General features: G+C 42.8%; 1 protein-coding gene across 1 annotated transcript in view; it reads left to right on the forward strand.

Moving 5' to 3' along the window:
* LOC121273208 (sodium channel protein type 8 subunit alpha-like) overlaps positions 1–20,400 on the forward strand; it is a 228,576-nt gene that overhangs the window by 16,379 nt on the left and 191,797 nt on the right. The window lies entirely within an intron of this gene.

The raw sequence follows: 20,400 nt of genomic DNA on the forward strand, positions 1-20,400 counted from the left end.
TCCATTTGAGGTTAAACTTAATGTGTGAGTTTCTTAGCTTCTCTGGTTTCATTCTGGACTCAAGCTACATTGAAACCAATGAACAACAGCGTTGAGGGTGCATTATAAATACCCCTTTTGTTAAATCAGATTGAGGTGGATACAACTTGCTACTTTTTCTCTATATGCAAATTATACATATAAAAAAAATACACATTTTAACATCCCCTATGTCTACCAAATTGATTTGATACAAAAAGCAAAATTCTGCAATTGCTGGTAATCTGAAATAAAAACCAAATGCTGGAAATACTCAGCAGGTCAGGTAGCACCTATGGAGTGAGAGAAGCCTTTTGTCAGAACCAGGAAGGCTTATGAATGTAACCGGTTTTAAGCAAGTACAGAGGGAAGGATAGTGAATGGTGGGGGAGGAGGGGGGAAAGAGCAAAAAGGGATCAGGTGAAAGGCAGGAGAGATTAAATGACAAAAGGGATGCTGGTGCAAGGCAAAAGGGAGTGGTGATAGGACAAATAAAGAAAGAGACGGGTCCAGAGGAGGGGTAAATAACAAAAGCAGAATCATTTACAGAACCATAACATAATAGCTCTGAAGAGTCATATGGACTCGAAACGTTAGCATCTGTGGAGAGAGAAACAGAGTTATCAGACCTGCTGAGTTTTTCCAGCATTTTCTGTTTAATTTACAGAAACTGCTGTCCTTATTTAAAAAAAAAGAGCAGTGGTTATGATTTGAAATAGTTGAATTCAGTGTTGAGTCCACAAGGCTGTAAAAAGTGTTTAAGTGAAAGGTGAGGTGCTGTTCCTCAAGCTTGGGTTGATTCATTGGAACAGTGCAGCAGGTCGAGGACAGAGGTCAGTGTGGGAGCAAGGTGGAGAAATAAAATGACAGGAGACCAGAAGCTTGGCGTCAGGCTTGTGTACTCAATGGACATGTTCAGCAAAGCAGTCACCCAATCTGCGTTCGATCCCCCAGTGTACAGGAGACCACCTTGTCAGCAACAACTAATAAATACAGTATGCTAAATTGAAAGAAGCGCAAGTACAAGATGCAAAAAGTGTTTGGGATCCTGGACAGTGGGAAGGGATGATTGAAAGTTGCCGGTGTTACACCCCTTGCACTTGCATAGGAAGGTGCCATGGGAGTGGGTGTTGAGTGATTGAGGAGTGGATCGAATAGTGAAAGGAGAGGGGAAGATGTGTTTGGTGGCACACACTGGAGGTGGCAGAAATGGCAGAGGAACGCGGAGGCTGGTGGGGTGGAAAGTGAGGACAAGGGGGACCCTATCATGGTTCTGGGAGGGAGGGAAAGGAGTGAGAGAAGTAGTTAGGGACATGGAATGGATACAGTCAAGGGCCCTGTCAACCGTGGTGGAGGAGAATCCTCGGTTGAGGGAAAAAAAAGACATATCAGAAGGGTTAGTTTGGTAGGTGGCATCATCAGAACAGATGCTATGAAGGCAGAGAGACTGCGAGAATGGAATAGTGTCCTTAAAGGAAGCAGATTGGAAGAACCTATCATCATGGTAGCTGTGGGAGTCAGTTTATAGTAGTTTGTTGTCAGCCTATCCCCAGAATTGGTGATGGACAAGATGAGGTAGAGGAGAGAAAACTTAGGGATGGACCATGTGAAAGTGAGAGAAGGATAGAAATTGGAAGCAAAGTTGATGACATTTTGCAGTTCAGGGTAAAAGCAGGAAGCAGCACCAACACAGTAATTAATGTACTGGCAAAGGAGGTAAGGAAAGGGCCCTGAGTAGGACTGGAAAAAAACATTCCATATATGCCACAAAAAGGCATAATTAGGATGGGTTCCCATAACAACAGTTTTATTTGGAGGAAGTGAGTGGAGTTCAAGGTGAAGTTGTTCAATGTAAGAATGTAAGAACAAGTTCAGACAGGCAGAGGTCGGTGGTGGTGGATGGGGACTGGTTACGCCTCTGCTAAAGGAAGAAGCCTGCAGTCCTATTGGGGTTGGTGATGTAGAGGGACTGGATGTCCTGGTGAAATGGTGGTTAGGGCCAGGAAACTGAAAACTAAGTGGTGGAGGGTGTCAGTTCAATAGGGCAGGAACAGGTGGAAAGGATGAGTCTACCAGGGCAGACCCGTTTGTGGATCTTGAGAAGGAGGTAGAAGCGGGCTATGAGGTGGGGAGTCATAGTCATAGAGTCAGAGTCTACAACACAGAAAAAGGCCCATTGGCCCATCAAGTACCTAACTATTCTAATCCTATTTTCCAGCACTAGGCCCATAGTCTTGTATACCATGGCATATCAAGTGCACATCCAAATACTTCTTAAATGTTATGAGGGTTTCTGCCTCTACCACCCTTTCAGGCAGTGAGTTCCAGATTCCCGCCACCATCTGGGTGAAAAAATTCTTCCTCACATCCCCTCTAAGCCTCCTGCCCCTTACCTTAAATCTATGCCCCCTGGTTATTGATCCCTCCACCAAGGGGAAAAGTGCCTTCCTGTCTACCCTATCTATACCCCTTAATTTTATACACCTCAATCATGTACCCCCTCAAACTCTTCTGCTCCAAGGAAAATAACCCCAGTCTATCCAATCTCTCCTCATAACTAAAATCCTCCAGCCCAGGCAACATCTGGTAAATCTCCTCTGTACCCGCTTTAGTACAATCACATGCTTCCTATAATGCTGATTCTAGAACTGCACGCAATACTCTAGCTGTGGTCTAACCAATGTTTTATACAGTTCCAGCATAACCTCCCTGCTCTTATATTCTATGCCTCGGCTAATAAAGGCAAGTATCCCAAATGCCTTCTTAACCACCTTATCTACCTGCCCTGCTACCTTAACGGTCCGGTGGACGTGCACACCAAGGTCCTTCTCATCCTCAGTACTTCCCAGGGCCCTACCATTCATCGGACCCAACACCGATCCCTGTGGAACTCCACTGGACACAGGCATCCAGTCACAAAAACACTCCTCGACCATCACCCTCTGCTTTCTGCCACTTGGCCAGTTCTAGATCCAAGTTGCCAAAATGCCTTGGATCCCATGGGCTCTTACCTTCGTTAAGAGTCTCCCATGCGGGACCTTATCAAAAGCCTTGCTGAAGGCAAAGTAGGTTACGTCAAATGCATTGCGAGAGGTCTCCAGAGGAGATGAAGTTCGTGACAATCTGGGGAATGATGGTTTGATGTTCATTGGTGGCATCTCCAGGGGAAGGTAGGAGGAAGTGTCAGGGAGCTAGCAATCAACCTCTGCAAGGTTTGCCAAACAATAACAGCAGCACCCTTGTCAGCAGGTTTGACGACATTGTTAGGGTTCAATCTGAGAGAACAGAGTGCAGCAAGTTCAGGGGGAGGCTGGTTTGAGTGATTGAGCGGAGAAGTAAAACCAAGATGGCTAATGCCTTGCTGACAGTTCCCATGAATAGATCTAGAGAGGGTAAGTGGCCAAAGGGAAGGGGGGTCCAGGCGGAACAAGAATTCCAGAGAAAGGGTCCACTGTGGCCGGGGGGGGGGGGGCGCAGAGGGGACGCAGAGGCAAAGGAGGAAGTGCTCAGCATTGTGCCAAGCTCAAAATTCTTGGAGGTGGGGGTGTAAGGGCCTCTGCTGAGAGTGAATTGGTGTTACAGAAGAGCAAGGTCAAGAACATACATATGGTGGTACGTGGCATTGAGTGTAATTCAATATCCTATTAATAAAGGCTGTTGCATAATGATTGACTCCAAGTAGTGTAAAAAGTGCTAAAAAGATAGCTGACAAATACTGGTGAACAATTCTAAACCCAGATGTAATTTTAAGAAGAAATCACAAGTGTTTCCAAAAGTGTCTCAATTGTATGTCCGTCAAACTTATTTATAGTTTTAACTTAATTGGAGCTTGTCTGCAGCATAAACACAGTCAAAGGCTTTGGGGGTGCTGTATTGTTGAAATTGTCTGCAGAGTGCAACACAGTGATAAGTAAGGAAAATTGGATCTTGCGTTGTTATGATACATGGAAGAGAACATGTCATAGAATGTGACAACCTCAGTCATTGGAGGGAGGAAGGAAGGGAGAGAAAGGGATCTGCACAATCCACAACTTGAGGGCACCTCAAAGTCTCTCTTCCCCTCCCCCAGCTTTCCCTACCTTCTCCATCAACCTTTTATTTCTCAAAGCGTATATCTCATTGTTTTATATGTTGTGATTGACTCCGTTCCTCAGTAGCCAACTTCTGGTAATTCATTCTGCATCCTCTAAACCCTTTGCATGAAAAAGTTGCTTCTAATCCTTCCCTCCCATTCCTTGTGTTTCTAATACTAACCCCAACTCTGTGCCCTTTTATTACCAATTCACTGGTTAAAAACAACCCTTCATTATTAGACCGCATAAAATGTTTTGAATACTTCTAGTACGGTAGATCTATAGTCAAGTGAATACAGTCCTAGTTTTCTTTTTTGAAAAGTCTGCCATCACAGCTCTTTTATCCCTGGTGAAATTCTAGTGATGATTTGACATGTTGCACCTTTCCCATGACTTTATTATTCCTATAATAGTATTCCTAAAACTGCATGTAATCTTTCAACAGTGGCTGAACTAGTGTCTTGTACAGTTTACCTCCTTGTTTTCCTATTCCACATTCCTACATAAACCCAGAATCCAAATTGGCTTTTTAATGCTTTTCCTCCACCTACATTTCTGCTTTTGAAGATCTGTACATCTGCCTCTGGCCCCCAACTTCCCCTACCAATCTCTGGTCCCTCCATTCTAATACCATTTACACTTGGCACTTCTAGTCTGTTCCCTAGTTACCAAAATATATTCAATATTTATCTGTACTGCACTGCATTATCTGCCCACTCACCTGTACTCTCTATGTCTCCCTTCAGTCTTCCTCAGAGTTTGATATGCCTCTCAGTTTGCTATCATTCCCTCTATGCACATCTTCAAATTAAGTATATGGAGAACAGGAGAGGTCACAACATAACTTCCTGAAGCACATCACTACATCCACCTCATCAACCAATAAATAGCCATGCACCTACCGAGCTATGCTGTTGTCACTTTATCTTTAATATCAGATCTAAGCTATTGGAACGAGTTAGATCCACGTGCATTACTAATCACAGGTAGACTGTCTATCTGCAAACCGGACATTTGAATCTTAATTATTATTATTATGTGGTAAAATAACTCACGGACTTGACGGGCTCGGTGCTGTGGTGCTACGCCGACTTTGCGCGCGCCGGTCGTTTCCCGCGCTTCGCCTGGGTCCGATTGACCTTTGACCCGATCCAGCCCGAACGGAAAAAACCGTTAGGATCCGAAAATCCAGCAGGGACTCTGTGCCGAAGTTACCGGTTTTGAAACATTGCATCTGCATTTATTTAATGCCTCTACCTTCGATAAGTTGTTTGAATAGCTTTTGATGTCTCGTAAAAAGTATATGTTTTTCCTCAAAGTAGCGTTTATCCTACAGAATCTAAAAACAAGGAGCCCCGAATGGAAACGTCACGAGTCATAATTTTTTAGTTAGCAGCACTGGAACCCGTGAATGTTTTTATCCAATTTTGTCAATTCATTTGCGCTTTTTGCACGTAAGTGTTCATTTGACGTTTCAATGGAGATAGTCTCCAGTGTCAGGACAGAATTGTTGGTTGATGTGCTCTGTTTCTGAAGGGACGATTCCTTCTCCGAAATGAGAGATATTTTAAAAATTATGAAATGGGTAGGAAAGCTGAAGTAAGCAAGTAAAACACGAGGAAGTATGAACAAAACCAATGACCCTCAAACAGGGTTATAAATGAAGAAACTCTCCTCCTGCCCCCCCAACCCAGAAAAGGGATTTGGTTCCCAGGGGTAAATGGCCCCACTAAAACCGAGCTGGCTCAAAAACTATTGAGAAGGGTTTGAGAGAGATTAACAGTGCTACTTGATGTTCTTCAAGAGATTTAAGGGAAGGAGCATAGGGGGGTAACTTTAACTCCTGAAAATAGGTGGCCTTACTTAAGATGGGAAGTTAAAATGTTAACAATTCAAATCTGAACCCAAACCACCTTGAACTGAGCTTTAATAAAGGAGGGAGTTGGCAACCAATCCACTCTCTGGAGACAGGTCATTGTTAGAAACCGTTTAAGGCTTTTAAGGAAACCTTTCAAGGAGCCTCCATTTTCACAAGGTTTCTATTTTTCATTTGGTTGGGCCTCAGGAAAACCCAAGAGTTAAAAGGAGACTAGAAGCATTGGATCCGTAAGGCAAGGGCATTTCCCAGCACTGCTTGTGGGCCAGGAGTGTTTTCTCCAGGCCTAACAAACTATAACCAAGTAAAAACAGGCCCCACGCAATCACCAACCTCCCACCCTTTCCAAAGGGTGTGTGGAAATTAATGGCACCCCTCCCGGAGGCGAGTTTAGACGTGGGGGAAAGGGGGCATTTAAGTCAGGGAGGAGGGTGCAGTGTGGAGACCCTGCTGCTTTCCCACCTCCAGCAGATTTAAGTTCGGGGCGGGAAGGCTTGTGGACACCTTTCTACTTAAGGGTCTCGTTCTGCTGCTGTTATTTAACCAGTGGCAAGTGGCAGGGCGGAGGAGTCGCCATACAGGAAACCCAAAATATAAACTTTGTCAAGGTTGCTTGTGGGCTCCCAGAGCAGGGGAGTGGCCCTCATTCAAAAGCACTCAGTGCCTGATCGAGGGACCTAGCATTGGGAATTTGTGGGAGTGGGTGAAAATCGCAGAAAGCCATAATGTCTGACCCCCTCTGCTAACTCCAGGTTGTTATTACTAAACTAAGAAGAGGAATATCAGCCTGGAGTCTTATTCGTGATTGCTATCCATCAACTGCTGCTAAAATAGGGACAGCAACAGTTGGTTATTCTATCCATGACTCCTCTCTTAATACTCACTGCTTTGGGTCATCCATGAGTAACAGACACTTGGGTGAGGTGCCAAAGGGTGGGCAGCACCGAGGGTATCATACCCCAGCAAGATTCAATGTCTTCAGAAGGTTAGGAACTAAGGCTTGTTGACAGTCAACAAATGGATATGTCGTATTGGAAAATGAACTTCCATCAGTCTTGGGTGTGTCTTGTTCCATAAGGATGTGATGACTTTGCTTTTTTCCTCTCCCTTATTCCTTGGCCTCCACACCATCAACAACAACTTGCATTTATATAATGGCCTAGAAATTTGGCCATTGTAGCTAAGCAGCCTACAATGTTTACAAAATGGTGGGCAGGAAGTGTGTGCACAGAGAGTGCACCACCTGGCATATTGGTAGTGAAGGTAGTTCTGGCGGTTTCACCCATTCTCCATTTTTGAGCTGCCTCAGTGCTTCACTCACCATGTGCAGACCCTGCTTCGCACAATGTGACACTAACTGTCATGAAGCCCCCCTCATCAGCATTGTTTAAAGTTATGTGGTAATAAAAAGATATTTTTGGCTACTGTTTGACTTGCAGGCATTTTTTTGCTGTCACACTAGAAAGTTCACTTTGTCTACGCAGAGTTTTGCACTATTGCTGCGTTTTTGCCTCAGTCTAGCTGCAGACATGCCTTGTGAGTCATCCCATGCAGGCCCCTCCGCTAGCCTAGCCTCTAAGGTATGCATGGTGTCAGTGTCAGAGCTGGTGCTTGCAAGAGTCAGACTAAGTGATGGTGCACCTTCGTAAACACTGCATTGCTCTTCGTCCACTGGCTGTGGGGTGTTGACTTACTCAACAGCTGAATTGAGAGAGAGGGACAAGGGTTAGCTTGTGGTGTGAAGGAGAGCAGAGAGAGAAGTGGATGTTGAATGCATCTGCAGCTTGTTATGCAGTGTGTGTAGGATGAGGAGTCAAGAGGTACAAAGAGGATTAGGCATAAAGAAACCTTACATGACCACTTTTCTAGTGTTGCCACAATCTTCACTCTGCCCCCTTCCATTACAGCTAGGACCCTCTCTTCAAGAGGGAAGGAGGTGGTGTGCAAATAGGCTTGTTGTCCTCCGATGACAGCCTGTTGCCTGCTGTTGTGTACAACCTGCTGCAAGAAAGAGTGAAGTGTGTTTGTAAAAGTCAGGTGAGGAGATTGGAGAATATGGCTATCATGATTGAATAGCTGACAGTGCGAGCAAGATGTGAGTAAGTGAGCATTGTGATAGTGTGATAGTGGTGAGTGTGTGAGCATGAAGAGGTGCCATGCAGCAATTGCCAGGTAATTGGGGGAGGGTAATGTTGAAAGTGCTGTGGGTTTGTAATTAATGAGGCGATGAGCTGTGATGAGAAAGTATTTCAGTGGTCTTACCTTAAGAACTCTGGTTAGATCATTGATTTTTCTTCATGCATTGCTGCCACATTCTTGGGGCAATGCTCATGATATTGATGCGCTCAGTCATCTTCTCCAACTGCCTCCTGAGTCAAAGCCTGGAGGGTTTCCTGGCCCATGTGGGGAGGTAATGGGTGGAAGAGGGTGTTCCTTCCTCTCCACTGCTGCACCAAGGCCTCCAGTGCAGCATCAGAGAACCTTGAGGCCTGCTTGCTCTCTCCTTTGGCAATTTTTCCAGACTTTGTACAGTTTGTACAGTGAGAATGTATCGCTCTTTTTCATTCAACCTCCCACTCTCTACTTTCTTGCCTCAGTATCCATTTTCCTCATGTTTAATGTGAAGTGCATTGGAATAAAGCTATTACATAAGCTGGTGCAGGAAGTCCCTATCTCGTAGTCACATTTCTCCCCCACCTCCCCCATTCCACTCCAACCACCCCCCCCCCCCCCCTTTCCTCGGCACAATCCGATTTCTAGGCCAATATTTGTTCAAAAGGGCCACCCAGGGCAGAAATAGGGTGCAGTAAAGCCACAGAAGGATTTCAAGGCAAGAATGAAGATTTTAAATCTCTTGATGCGTTGGGGGACGTAAAACCTGTGCACATCAATGAGGAGTTGGGGATAGGTGGGTAGGCTTTAGTGTGGGACACGATGTGTGCAACAGAGTTTTGGACACGTTGCAGTTGATTGGTTGGAGGGGCGGTAGAGGGAGGTCAGCCGTGCAAGCCGAGGAATGTTTGAAGCAGGAGCTAAGAAAGATACATATAAAAAAAAAATGTTTCAGCAGCAAAGTGGCTGGGATAGGGGCAAAGGCAGCGAATGTTGTGAAGATGGAAGTGAGCGAGGGGAAAGGGTGTGGGGGTCAGAAACTCAGTCAAAGGTGATACAATTGACTGGGAAGTGAGTGGAGAGGTGACTCCTGCTAATGCCACTTTGAAATCAGCCACTAGGTAAACTACAGAAGTAGTCCTGGGTGGTTATCTTTGAGTTTCCCTCCTATGATGCACGTATAGTGCCTGCAACGTGCATGTGAACAAGGAGCAGGAGTAGGCCATTCAGCCCCTCGAGCCTTCTCCGCCATTTAATAAGATCTTGGCTGATCTGATAGTAACCCAAAATCTGCATCCCACCTACATAACCTTTCACCCCCTTGCTTACCGAGAATCCATCCATCTCTGCCTTAAAAATATTCAATGACTCTGCTTCCGCCACCTTTTCTGGAAGAGAGTTTCAAAGACTCACAACCCTCTGAGTGAATAAATTTTGCTTCATCTGTTTTGAATGGGTGATCCCTTATTTTTAAACAGTGACCCCTAGTTCTAGATTCTTCCACAAGAAGAAACACCCTCTCCACATCACCCTGTCAAGTCCCCTCAGGATTTCAATCTAGTTGCCTCTTACTCTTCTAAACTCCAGCGGATACAGCCTAGTCAGTCCAACCTTTCCTCATAAGACAACCCACCCATTCCAGGTATTAGTCTGGTAAACCTTCTCTGAACTGCTTTCAATGCATTTACATCTTTCCTTAAATAAGGTGACCAATACTGTACGCAATACTCCAGATGTGGTCTCATCAAAGCCCTGTGCACCTGAAGCATAACCTCCCTACTTTTGAATTCAATTCCCCTCACATAAAATGATAAGATTCTATTAGCTTTCCTAATTACTTGCTGTACTTGCATACTAACCTTTTGTGATTCATGCATTAGGACACCCAGATCCCTCTGCTCCTCCAAGCTCTGCAATCTCTCACCATTTAGATAATATGCTTCTTTTATTCTTCCTGCCAAATGAACAATTTCACATTTCCCATATTAAACTCCATCTGCCAGATCTTTGCCCACTCACTTAACCTATCTATATCTGTTTGTAGCCCTCTTCATAATTTACTTTCCTACCTGTCTTGGTGTCATCAGCAAATTTGGTAACCATCTCTTCATCCAAGTCATTTATATAAATTTTAAACAGTTGAGGTCTCAGCACTGATCCCTGTGGCATGCCTGTTACATCTTGCCATCCTGAAAAAGACCCATTTATGCCTACTCTCTGCTTCCTGTTAGCCGGCCAATCTTCTATCCATACCAATATGTTACCCCCTATACCATTAGCTTTTATTTTCCACAATAACCTTTGACGTGGCACCTTAACAAATGCCTTCTGGAAATTTAAGTACAGTACATCCAATGGTTCCCCTTTATCCACAGCACATGTTACTTCCTCAAAAATGTCCAATAAATTGGTTAAACATAATTTCCCTTTCACAAAAGCATGTTGACACTGCCTGATGACCTTGAGCTTATCCAAGTGCCCTGCTGTAACGTCTTTAATAATAGCTGGTCCAGTTCAGTTTCTAGTCAATGGTAACCCCCAGGATGTTGATAGTGGGGTTTCAGCGATGGTATGGCATTTTTGTTACAAAGGGATTGGAGTACAAGAGTAAAGAAGTCTTACCACAATTATTTAGGTCATTGTTGAGGCCACACTTGGATTACTGTGTGCAGTTTTGGTCACCTTGCTGAAAGAATGACATACTTACTCTAGAGGGAGTGCAACGTAGGATCATTATACTGGTCCCTGGGATGAAGGGATCATCCTATGAGGAGAGATTGAGTAGACTAGGCTGATATTCCCTGGAATTTAGAAGATTGAGAGGTGATCCCATTGAAATGTATAAAATTATTCAGGGTAGTTGCTGAAAAAATGTTTCCCCTGGCTGGGGAAGCTAGAACACAGTGTCACAGCCTTAGAATAATGGGTCAGCCATATAAGACTGAGATGAGGAGCAATTTCTTCACTCAAAGTGTTGTGAATCTTTGGAATTCTGTACTCCATAGAGCTATAGATAACCAGTCATTGAATATATTTAAGTCAGAGGTTGTTAGGCTTTTGAGTATTAAGGGACATGGGGGCAGTGTGGGAAAGTGGAGTTGAGGTAGAAGATCAGCTATGTTTTGTTGAATGGGGCAAGATCAATAGGCCAAATGGCCTATTCCTGCTCCTATTTTTTAATATTCTCATATTTGTGTGTTGTACCAACATACTACACTTCCAAGGCATTTTTTAAAGTGTTAAAATACTTACAAGTGAGCAGTGGGTGCTGCCTAAGATTGCATGCATGACTCTTAGATTCCACTGTTAAAAGGAAATGCTGCAGCTCTTCCAATTGGTGAGTGGTGTCCCTTTATTGCCACATTAAATGATTTTAATGCATTTTCCACTCCTTCCTAGCACTACATTGGAGGTGATTGCTATCATCACCATATTCTACACACTTGGATGATAAACCATTAACCAACATTGGTGGAGAGTGAAAATTAGTGTATGTGAACATGCACAGAGATTTCTGCCAATTAATCCCATTCATTCTCAGTGTATCATTCAGTGAGACTATTTTTACAGTTACATCATGTAAAATTTGCTCTAAAAAGAACAGTTGTTACTTTAGAAGAGTTCCTCAGAAGAACTGGTAAGCTTTGATGCTTCAGACAGTGTACTCTGCCCAGCATCTGGAGGAATAACAAGAATAGGTGAAAGAGTTAGTTATATAGAGTAGAAGATGGGAATATGGGTGAGATCTTACTGCTGATTGGTTAGGTTATTTGTGAGACAGTGGTATTTGGTAATGTCATTGGACTAGCTTCCAGAGGTCCAGAATAATGCTCTGGGAACAAAGATTCAAATCCCACCACAGCAGCTGGTAGAATTTAAATTCAATTAATAATTCTGGAATTGAAACTAGTCTCAGTTATGGTGACCATGAACCTATTATCGATTGTCATAAAAACCCATCTGGTTCACAAATGCCCTTTAGGGAAGGAAATCTGCCATCCTTACCTGGTCTGGCCTACCTGTGGCTCTAGACCCACAGCAATGTGGTTGACTCTTAACTGCCCTCTGAAATGCCTAGCAAACCACTCTATTCAAGGGCAATTAGGGATGGGCAACACATACTGGCCTTACTATCGACACCCACATCCCATGAAAGTATAAATAAAGAAGAAGTCAGTACAAGTTAACATACTTGCTGTTGATTGATCTGCTGTGCAGAATGGATGGCAGAGTGTCTCTCGAGTAATGGTAGCCAAAGGCCAGTGATGAGAAGGCCACTGTCCTGGGAGATGTGTGGTGTTGTTAGATCTTCATTGCCTCCCTGACACTTTGTCTCCCCATGCTTGGTGGCTAAGTCTAGATTTGGACCATTGGAAGTGACGGTTATTAATGAACATTTTTTCTCCATGTATTATTTGCTTAAAACATGGCTTGAAGTATTGTGAAAGTTGAAGCTTGGGATTATACTGTAAAGTCACATGATCAACTGAGGTCTTGACTCAGAGCCATGGCTTGGTGGAGTCTCTGCTGTCAAGAGTTGGAATATGTTTGCATTTTTGATATCTCGGATACTTGAATATTTTTTGAATCATTCAGAGCTAGTAGTTATTTCTGAAGGGAAAATATGACATTTGTGACATCCCATGAACATTCATTTGACTTTCAACGTGAAAGCATAATTGAACTATTGGGGGAATGTTCAATGGTGCCTTCATGTAAGGATGACGCATTGAACAGTTATTAAGAATTTGGGATTGAGCTTCTGTTGTGATGAATACAGCACTAGCCCTGGTGCAGTGCAGGTGGAAGACTTTCTCATGGTCTCATTGGCGAGCAATTCGGTGGTGCAATGTTTTTGGTGGAGATGGCCTGGAGCATGTGTTAAATGTACTGCTGACATCTTGTGGTGCATTGTCAAACAACACCAGTTTACTTCACATATTGGCAAGTTATTCACTTGTGGGGAAAGGGGAAAGTTTGTTTGCATAGTGGCGTTATGTCGGCTGCACCGATTCCCTTGGGGAAACAGTGTAGCGGGTTGCTACCCGCGCGGTTTCCACATTGATATCATTACCGAGCGCCATGTGAGCTGTGCAGCTAGTGGCCCACGATGCTGTCTGCATCTGGGGAATCAATGTAGTCTGTTTAGTGCTGTGTGAAGTTTTTCAACTGCCCATTGTATATTTGGTGTATTTGCTTTCAGATCCTCTGCAAGCTATAAAACTATCCTCATGAGAATTTTATTCACATTATTTAAGCAACTTGGTTTAGCCACCTCTGCTCTGAGTTTAACCGGAGCTTCCCTAGTCTATCTGTGTAACTGTAATCCCTCATCCCTCGAACCATTCCAGTAAATCTCTCTGTACCCCTTCCAAAGCCTTTAACATTCTTCCTAAAGCAGTGCCCAGAATTGGATACAATACTTCAGCTTGTACAGAACTAGTGTTTTAGAGAGGGTTAGCATAACCTTTGTGCTCTGCCTCTGTAAAGCCCAGGAAATTTATTTTCAAATTTATACTTTAATCATAAAATTTGTACAAGTACATTACAAAACATTTCAACTTGAAAAATTACACAAAGTCCAATAAAATTCAACTTGTCTCCATACAGAATATACAGCAACACTTAGGTGCCTCTATACAATTGTAATACTCTTGATATTTACAATACACATTTGCTGTCAGGCATACAGCCCAGGATCCCATATTGCTTTATTAATCTGTCCTGCCACCTTCAAAGATTTGTGCGCAAATGCCCCCAAGTCTCTCTGTTCTTGCACCCTCTTTAAATATTTTCTCTCCTCAAATAAACTATGAATTCAAAGATACTGATTAGTATTGGGGGTAACTTCTAATATACAATTGAAAGAATTGGCTGAGATCAAGATTCAGATCTGAAAACTGAAGCATGCAAAGCTGTGCCCATATCCGAGCATACATTATGTCCCGCTCACTTAGCACCCCTTTTCACGCTAACCTACATTGGCTTCTGATCTACCAAGGCCTCAAATTTCAACTTCTGATCCCTGTGTTTAAATCCCTTTCCCTGTCAGACTAACCAGCCCCCTCGCCCTTCAAAACCCCATGAACTCCCTGGTCCTCTGACTCCAGCCTCCTTCTTTGACCCCTCCCCTCCCCTCCCCTCCCCTCCCTTTTGCCACATCATTGGCAATCCTGCCTTATGCTGCCCCAGCCCCAGACTTTAGAATTCCTTGCCTGAACCCATCTGTTATAAACATCCTTTAAGGTCATCCTTAAAATTCATGACTTTGACCAAATGTCTCCTGATATCTCCTCTTTTAAACCAGCATCCAGAGTTTTGATCTTGCATCTGTGAAGAAGCTTGAGAAGTGTTTTTCTACATTAAATGCTTAATAGCTGAATTAATTTCCTTTTCAAATTCACATATGTTTGTGAATTTAAAAAATAAATTGATTTCTTCTCTCCCCTTACGAATATCCAAATCATCATATTTTATTATTTTGTGAAAATAAGCTCTCAATATCCTCCGAGGATGAAAATCTCAATTTAGATTGTAAAGCTATCATGGTGATGTTGTCATGGTCCCTAAATATCACTTTTTCTCGTCACATGGCAAGGGAACAAGGATCTGCAAGATGTTTCTTTTCCTGGCATTGCATTTCTTTTCATGATGGATTTCAGACTCAGGGAAGGATGACTTATGCTCTGTTCTTCACCCATGGCAGATTGAGGATTTCTACCCAGAACCTGCACACTGTCAATACCTTCACTGTGAAAACTACACTGCAGTCACAGCAATGGGAGGAAGGCAATTTTTTAGCCGACCAGCACTTTCAATTCCAGCCCGTAGGCTGACGGGAGGATAATTGGCAAAGAGCTGAGGGTTAGATGCCCTTCCTGCCAATTTTTATTCTTAGGGTACAGTGGCATGGGTTCCTCCTTACTTCCAGTACCTTGCCCTCAAAGCTGTTGATGTGTGAGCCTAGTTGGTAAGTGACGCAGGCTGTTTTTAATTATGTCCTGATCTGGCACACACATCAACACACACTCTGAACAAAGATCACCGAGTGGCTATTAGGACTGAGAATGCTACCTGTTTTCTTTTTTTTTTTGCCTCTTCCTCCCTACCCCAGGGTAGTTGTTGTCATTTGTAATGTCACCATGGTTTTGATTGAGATCAGATAATTCATTGCAGACCTTTCTGGACTGTGTAAGTTGGGTAGGATACCCTAAGTCACAAGGGGAAGCAGGCTTGCATTATCAGTGAAACGTTCTGACTTGCACAAAATGTGATCGGTACTTTCTCAAAAGATGGTTTGAGGATCTTGCCTTTTCTGCCATTGTTCCAGAAAGCGTAGCAAGGAGTGCTTACTGTTCATGGGGGGAAGCACAAGTCTACCTGAAGCCCACAATAATTTAACATCAAGGGTCACATTGATTCATGAGGGTACACAGTTTATGAATAATTCATTCATTTTTTTTTCTTGTGATTGAAACCATGTGAAGCCAAATTGACTGTGTAAGTAACAGGAAGTTGTAGAAATTAACCATTTTGTATCGAGCAGTGCACCCATATTTAAATCCTTGATCCCAAACAATGTAGGTAAGGTCAAGATTGGAGTCAGGTCTGACATTTCTGCAGCTCTGTAATCCCGTTGAAACATATAAAATTCTGACAGGGCTGGACAGACTGGATGCAGGGATGCTGTTTCCTCTGGCTGCAGGGGTTTAGAACAAGGGGTCACAGTCTCAGGATACGGGGTAGGCCATTTAGGACTGAGATAAGGAGAAACTTTTTTATTCAGAGAGTGGTGAACCTGTGGAATTCTCTACCACAGAAGGCTGTGGAGGCCAAGTCACCCAATATATTTAAGAAGGAAATAGATAGATTTCTGGACTCTAAAGGCGTCAGGGGGTCTGGGGAGAGAGCGGGAGTATGGTGTTAAGATAGAGGATCAGCCATGATCATATTGAATGGTGGAGCAGGCTCGAAGGGCTGAATGACCTACTCCTGCTCCTACTTTCTATGTTTCTATGTTTCTATGATGGGATTCAGGTGTTTCTATAAGTTTCAAAGGAAAATGTAATAAAATTAATGATTCCAAAATTCTCACTGTACAAGCTGAATCCTACATATTAAATGGTGAGATCACACTCATTAAATAAGTGAGGATGACCATTAATTCACGAATGATTTATTTTGTCTGTTTGCCAGCCTCTCTCCTTTTCTTGCCACCTCTTTCAAAGGTGCCGACTTATGCTGGGTACAGTCATAGGAGTTGCCAACCTCCCCAGTACCTGGCCCACATCACCACTCTTAAGAGTTGGGTAGGCTACTGAGGTGGGTGAAGGGCATCATCTTGGTTGAGCCTGATCCTGCCTCAACATTCACATACAGCAGCGTATAGGCAACAAATATTCCCACAGGAACCCTGTACGATGGTGCTTGTCGTAGTTCTGCTGAGAGGAACTGATTCAGAAAAGGTTGGGCAATCCAACCTGGGATGATTCTGGTTTATATGGGCTCAGTACAACAAAGAGCAGTGTACTTACCAACTGAACCACTCGGCAAAGGATTTTAAAAATTCAAAACTGAGCCTATTTTCCCTATATAGAGCATTTCACTCTGTCTTTTTCAACTGTGCATTCAGGTTAAAGGTGACCTTGAAAATATCAATCATTCAGCTTGGCTCAGTGGATAGCACTTTGCCTCTGAATCAGAATTGTCAATTCAAGTCCCTCTCTAGGCCGTGAACATATAATCTAAACTGACACTTTAGTGCAGTACTGAGGAAGTGCAGCACTGTCAGATATGCTAACTGTTGGATAAAGTGTTAAACCAAGACCCCCATTTGCTTGTGGTTCAGGTGGGCATTAAAGGGCCCATGGCACTATTTGAAAACAGCAGGGAATTTGTGGGCCAACATTCCTCAACACCACCAAAAACAGACTAATTGGTCGCTGCTGTTTACAAGAACTTGCAATGCGCAAAATGGCTGCTGCCTTCACCTATATAATGCACTTCAATGTTACTGTGTGCTAAGATGTGATATAAATGCAAGTCTTTTCTACACCCTGAGATATGATATCATTAATGCTCTGCAATCAGTGTATGCAACATCCTTGGTTTCCTGGCTTTTCAGAACCTGAAACCCTCTTGTGAAAAATGAATTGCATTAAATGCTAATTGAATTCTCTTGCGCATTGAGAGTGTGGCGCTATGTTGTGCATTGGCTGTTCACGCGGAAACGAGTATTGCCTTCTCCTTCCCCCCCCGCCAAAAAATCTGAATTTATATGAGTAGTGTGACATTAGTGAAACTTCATGTACAGTGAAGAAGTCAAACTGAAGGGTTTATTGCTAAGATAGCAACAAGGTTGGGATTACAAAAAGGAGAAAAGATAGTCCAAATTAAAACATAGTACTTAAGTAATATTTAGTTTGGGTTTTGAAATCTCGTAAAGAGTACGGGGAAGAGAAGACTGAGGGCAGACCAGAGTTCTGCGGTTTTGACATCCTGATAATGAATGTGTAAGAGTTGACTGAGGATTGCAGTGGGGGGGAGGCATGTGTAAGGTAGTTGTGCACTTGAATCTTAGGAAAGAAAACTATTTAATAACTCTGAATAATGTCTTATAGTAGCATTAATAAAGAGAAGAGTTAGGATGCTACAGGTGAGAGAAGAAACACCTATCAAGGATCAAGCTTTTTCTATGTTGGAAGGATTTCTGGAAGTATTTGCTGACAGGTTGCTATTTATCATTATTTTATCCTTTAAATAGAGTATTGGGATACAGTGTCTAAAAAGCAATGTTATGTGTTTGCTGTAGCCTTTGTGGAACAGTTTATTTAACAATTGCCAGTCACCAGTGCCAACTTTTAGGTGTTGCTCTTCTGGGGTAACATGTCATAATAATAGCCAGTGCTTCTGACATTGCAAAGGGTAATTTGACATGCCACATTACTTTTTAATTGATCTGTAATATCTAAAAGTTAACATGTTCCTAATGACGACATTGCCATTGTATTTGGGCTGCTGTGCTGTTCAAGAATGGCTGGCAATTGGCACTTGGCAATGATGTTTGCAAAAGAGATTTTTCTTTTTGACATATGCAAAATTGACCAATATTTAATACATGTTGTGTCTGTCAGTGGCAGCGAACTTTAAAAATAAGCAGTGTGGTGCCACCTCAGCACAGGAAGGTTGGGAGGGCAGACAGGGGGCTCTTGGCTTGAGATTGAGGTTTGCTTTACTGCTAATGAAATTTCAATGAAAACCTTAATAACTGACACTTCCACAATCTGGGCCACAAAAGAGTTTTTGGTTTCTGGATTTTACTTTAGAATTTGACACATATCACTCACAAATTGAACTGTAGCTGAAAATAGGTGGCAAGCCAATATCATGTCATATATTGTGCTCTCTTGTACCAGATAGGTGATTGCGAGCAGTGCTGCTTTTAGACCCAAGATGGTGAGCCATCTTTCGCCCAGTTTAAAACTAGATGGGAGAGGTTTTTTTTTAAAAACTATGCGCATAAGAGCTGTGATCACGTGCAAACTTGGAATGGCCTGCTGCCTATGCGCAAATGCAAAAACAGTTCGCTATTGCACATGTGTCATTAACCTTCCAAGTGCAGCATCGGAAAAATGGACTGTTGCTGTTTAGTATTTCGCAAAATTATTGGGTGACTAGCCCACTCTTCCCCCCGCCCCCCCCCCCCCAACCCCCCACCCCCCGACACACCCCCACCCCCAACCAAAAATGGACTGACCAGTTCAGAGCCTGACGAGTGGTCACCCTGAAGCACAACTGCGGATTTCAAGGTAACTAAAGCAATGCATATAAAGATGTAAGTAATTATATTAAACCACTTTAACTGCCCATGATATTATTTTGATGAAATACTGTACCAGAATGATAAAGGCTGCTGAACCAGCTCCATCACAATTTGGCTTCAATATGAGCAAATTCAAAAGTTTTCATCTGGCTGCTTTTATAAATACTTTTCTGACTTTGGACCGGCTCCTAATGACGTGAAAACGTATAGAAGATAGCCATTTCAAATTGCAAATGTTGATTGACTTCATGTGCTGTATTTTTCAAATGGCTAACAATTCATGGCTGCATGTTTCCAGCCATGTTAACACTTGGATTATCTTAATATCCTGGAAATGAACTGAATTATTCTAACTATTTTACACCTGTGGCGGGAAAATGTCTAAAGATACAGCAGATTGGACAGATTCAACCCAGTTCCTCATAGACATGTGCCCATAGCATAAAAGCCTCCCCAATTTGGCCCTAATTGGCACAGTCAAGTCACTGGTCATAAGATGCACTGTAGTGGGTATCTTAAATGCACGCTGGCGCAGGAGCGGGTGCTCTTCTGAGGTTTCAGCAGGGTAAAGGAAGCTTTGCTCTGTGTTTGGGTGTGCATACCTGATCTGTAAATGATTGATGCTGGCACTGAATGTTTCAAAAGAGGTGTTCCATACTCCCCACCACGAACATTCTTTGCTATGTTGGGCACAACAACATGACCAAAAAAAAAAACCTGAAAAAAAGGGCTGTGAACTTGTTTAAGCCGATGTCATTGAAACTTTTTGCAGAAAAACTGTGGAACATTGCCTGTCACTTCCAAGTGTAAATTAATCCTGCTCAATCCCATAAAGATCACTCAACTTTCTAACTAACAGAGACTGATTAGTCCAAATTTAATGTGGAAATGTTCATTTACGTCCTTAATAAGGTATCACAACTGTGTAAACACAAGAATTCAGCAGACCTTTATCAAGATATGTGTCATAGTTGATACCACAATTGTGTGTGTGAAGGCTTTACACAGAAGGTGAGCAACGATGGGAACAGATTGGCAGGAAGGGTACTCGAAGCCAAGATATCAGGCTCATTTGAAAAAACAGTAAGATACTGTAATGGGGAGACAGTAAGATTAATATTCTGGAAGGATGAGATCAAAAGTCTAGAAAGGCCTTTTTCATCCAAAACTATTTTGTAAAGTCAGTGGGGTTCTGTTCGTGTTAGTGAATTTAAAAAAAAAACATAGTTTCCATCATTTGTACATTGTCTTGTAATCTTTATGTTGTACATAAAGTTGCTGACCATGAAACTTCTAACAGTTAAGAAAATGATGGAAAAATGAGCATTATCTACAGCTGAACATACAATTGTGGTATGATAGAAAAATGATCTTTCTCTGTTTGAATTTATTCCATGTGTGAAAGGCACCTACACAACCTGTTTGCATTGCTGTCACTTCTGAGTTACGTGTGTGTCCCTCTGCTCGTACGATAAATTTCTTACTCAGCAGTTCAACTG

The sequence above is a fragment of the Carcharodon carcharias genome, chromosome X, assembly GCF_017639515.1.
Source record: "Carcharodon carcharias isolate sCarCar2 chromosome X, sCarCar2.pri, whole genome shotgun sequence".
Lineage (NCBI taxonomy): Eukaryota > Metazoa > Chordata > Chondrichthyes > Lamniformes > Lamnidae > Carcharodon > Carcharodon carcharias.